This window comes from Pelodiscus sinensis, chromosome 12, assembly GCF_052426305.1.
Source record: "Pelodiscus sinensis isolate ZL-2025 chromosome 12, ASM5242630v1, whole genome shotgun sequence".
NCBI lineage: Eukaryota > Metazoa > Chordata > Testudines > Trionychidae > Pelodiscus > Pelodiscus sinensis.
Genome location: NC_143063.1, coordinates 13,301,131 through 13,305,136, shown reverse-complemented (window position 1 = coordinate 13,305,136; position 4,006 = coordinate 13,301,131).

Here is a 4,006-nt window from a genome sequence, read left to right as displayed (position 1 = left end):
CCACCTAGAGCCCACACATCCATCTGCATCCCCTCCTACATCCTAACTCCAGCCTGGTGGGGGAAAATGAGCAAAGGAGGGATGGGGAATGGAGCAAGAAGTGTGGGACCTCAGAGAAGGGGTGGGACAAGGGCAGGCAAGGGTCTTTGGATTTGGACAGTTAGACAGCTGGCACCCCTATCAGGGTTGAAGAGTGTGCTAAGCAGTACAGCCAGCAGCTTGCTGGGCACCAGCATGTGCAAGTGCAGCACTGCCCAAATGTCAGGTAGATCATGTCTGCATAGGCATGGCTTGTGCATGCTTAGGGGAAGCCATTGACTGCCCTGGGACCTGGAATTGCTGTCAGTGGACCTGAGCTCAGGATGTTCACTTTTTTTGCAACTGTATTACATTGTTGACTTATTTAGTTTGTGATCCACTGCACCCCTTTTCTGCAGCACTCCTTCCCAAGAAGTCATTTCCCATTCTGTGCTTGTGAAATTGATTATTCTTCCCTAAGCATAGTACCTTGCATTTGTCCTTATTGAATTTCATCCTATTTATTTCAGACCATTTCTTCATGGAAAACTGAGTACACAATGGCTGTGTCTAGACTGGCCAGTTTTTCTGGAAAATCAGCCGCTTTTCCGGAAAAACTTGCCAGCTGTCTACACTGGCCGCTTGAATTTCCACAAAAGCACTGACTTCCTACTGTAAGAAATCAGTGCTTTTTGCGGAAATACTATGCTGCTCCCGTTCGGGCAAAAGTCCCTTTTGCGCAAAGCTTTTGCACAAAAGGGCCAGTGTAGACAGCTCAGAGTTGTTTTCCGCAAAAAAGCCCCGATCGCGAAAATGGCAATCGGGGTTTTTTTTGCAGAAAAGCGCGTCTAGATTAGCACGGACGCTTTTCCGCAAAAAGTGCTTTTGCATAAAAGCGTCCATGCCAATCTAGACGCTCTGTTCCAAAAATGCTTTTAATGGAAAACTTTTCCGTTAAAAGCATTTCTGGAAAATCATGCCAATCTAGACGCAGCCCATGTGTGAATGTCACGGAGTCCAGTCCTTTTCACCACTGCAATGAAAGTGAGCACTTAAAAAATCTCCAAAGACATTTTTAGGGGCAGCTGTTTAAATTATAAATGTTTCTTTTTTTTCACCTGTGATTACAAATGTAAAATGGAGACTATGACAATGACTAATGGTCTATAAATACCTAAGAAAATGATCATACTGTTGATGTCATGCTTATAGAAAGGAATCTGTGGACAGATAATGAAAACATTTAGTTCAAAGGCGATCAACGTGAAGGAGCGAGGGAAAATAGTACTCATAATAACTAGCCCACTCTCTAGTCAGTCTCTTCACTAGTCCCCACCTCATGCTTGTTGCCCACATCCTGGCTGCCATTCTCTCCTCTCGAGGCTCCTGTGCCATTTTTCATTGTTGGAGGAGCACGTAGGTATTTGGTGCTCTACGGAGCCAGAGCACCAGCACCCTCCATTCCCTGTAGAGAGAGGGGGAAGAGGAGCCACTCCGTGGTGTGAGACTGTGTTCAGGACTGTGGGGCAGGAGCTGGGGGGACAGAAGGAGAGTACTGCTGAATGAGCCGGCAGACTGAGTGGCACAGCCAGCTGAAGCAGTGGGCCAGGAGGCAAGGCAGCAGAAGGGGAGAGGCACATACAGTTGGAGTTGCCAGATGGAGCAGCCAGCCAGAACTGCAGAGGATTAGGGCAGGGGAGGGGCTGAGCACGACAGGGCTGGGAGGTGGGGTTGGAGGGCTGCGGGATTGGAACTAATGAGGCCAGGAGGAGGAGTGCAGGTGGCTGGGGTTTGGGGTTGGCAGGACTGAGAGGTGAAGGCAGAGTGAGGGGCTGGGGGATGGGGCTGCTAAAGTCAGTGCTGTCCACAGTCAGTGGTGGCTGCAGACATATGCCACATAGGATACTACTATGCACTTTACACAGCTGCATATGCCTAAGGACAGTCCTGAATATAGGCACAGACTAGATACTAATGCTCCTTCTGTAACATTCATTTCTGTGGAGAAACCCATGCAGCTTCCAGGAAAACATGTGATGGGCTGCTCCCTGCCTCCTATCTTTGGCATGCTTTCTCTGAAACCACAGAGCTCAAGCCACATGATGCTGGTGAAGAGTTTCCTGAGGCTCACAGGAAGGGGGAGGGGAGCATGTCCAGTGTGTGTTTTCTCTCTGCTATGTGTTTAGTGGCAGATCCAAAGCCAAATTAAAGGTAACAGTAACTCCCAGAAACTTGACTAGGTTTTGACTCACACTCTACAGCAGATACCCTTCACCAAACTACATTTATACTAGATTCTGTAAATAAAGCTGGACAGTCAAAATTATGATTGTTTCCTTCTTAAGATTTCCATCCTGTTAGTTACTGAGCACCCTCCAGTTCCATTAACTATGGTGAGAATGGATGTAGCCCAGCAGCTAGCAGGATCAGGGCCCTACTGCACTGCCAACACTCCATATATACTACCTCTGTGCGTACTTCACTGTAACCCAAAATGGAATTATTCCCTTTTATTTATTTAGAAATGGGCCTGATCCACAAAATTCAGATCCAAACTTAACCAAATCTGATGTGGGGGAGGGTTGTATCTGGGTTCTGGTTCACTTTGCTGGAGAGGTAAGGCTTGTTTGCAAAGTTTGGATTCACATCTTTACATCCTTCTGTTTTGGGGATATTTGGTTCCAGGTGGTGTTTCTGATGCATATCAATTTTATTGTTTCATACTGGTGGTGGCAGGGCTGACCTTATCATGAGGCGAAGTGAGGTGGCCACCTCAGGTGCCAGACTGTATGGGGAAGCCAGTAGGACCCAGAGTGTAAAAAATTGTGTCTGCTTCTGGTGGTGCATATGTATTCTCTCTGCAGTACCATGAGAGGAGGAGAACAGAAAGAAGGCAGAATTGAGACCTTTCAAAGTTTTGGCCCAAGCGAGGGACCATGGGGGTGTCATTTGAGCTCCCAGCTTCAGGTGCCAAAATGTTGTGGACCGGCCCTTGGTGGTGGCAGTGGCTGTCACAAAGTGTGCAACCAATCTCTTAACTTTTCCTATATCTCCTTTTTGCCTATTGCAGCAATTAACTAGCCAGCCCATGAAACAAACTTGGATTAGGAGGCTGGAGCTCATGACCTACAGCAGTGGTCCCCAACCATTTAAGGTTGCCGGGCGCCAGGGGGCGTGGCCATTCGCCTGCCGGGCGCCAGAGGGCGGCCCCCCCATAGCCACGCCCCCGGGGCCGGCGCCCCCTCCAAAGGCTGCAGGCCCGGGGCCAGCACCCCCCCCCCAAGCGCAGCGCGCCCGGGGCCGGTGCCCCCCCAAGCGCCGCGCGCCCGGGGCTGGTGCTCTCCCCATGCGTTGTGCGCCCAGAGCGTGGGCGGCCAATCCGCGGCGCTCCCGGGGCCAGCGCTCACTGTGCGCCATGTGCCCGGGGCCGGCTCCGGCACCATGCATGCGCCACGTGCCTGAGGCCAGGCCAGCCCCGAGCACTTGGCGGGCGCACACAAATGCACCGTGTTGGGGACCACTGACCTACAGAGAGGCTGAGGGATTTGTGCTTATTGAGTCTTCAGAAGAGAAGAGAGAGTGTGTGTGTGTGGGAGGGGGGGATTTGATAGCAGCCTTCAACTACTTGAAGAGGGTTCCAAAGAGGATGGAGCAAGGCTGTTCTCAGTGGTGACAGACGGCAGAACGAGGAGCAATGGTCTCAAGTTACAGTGGGGGAAGTCTAGCTTGGATATTAGGAAAAAAAAATTTCACTAGGAGGGTAGTGAAGCACTGGAATGGGTTACCTAGAGAGGTGGTAGAATCTCCATCCCTAGAGGCTTTTAAATCCCGGTTTAACAAAGCTGGGATGATTTGGTTGGGATTGGTTCTGCTTTTAGCAGGGAGCTGGACTTGAAGACCTCCCGAGGTTTCTTCCAACCCTATGATTCTATCACTACAGTCACTAAGGAGTTACAGTTCGCACACACAACTAGGGGGAATTTTGGAG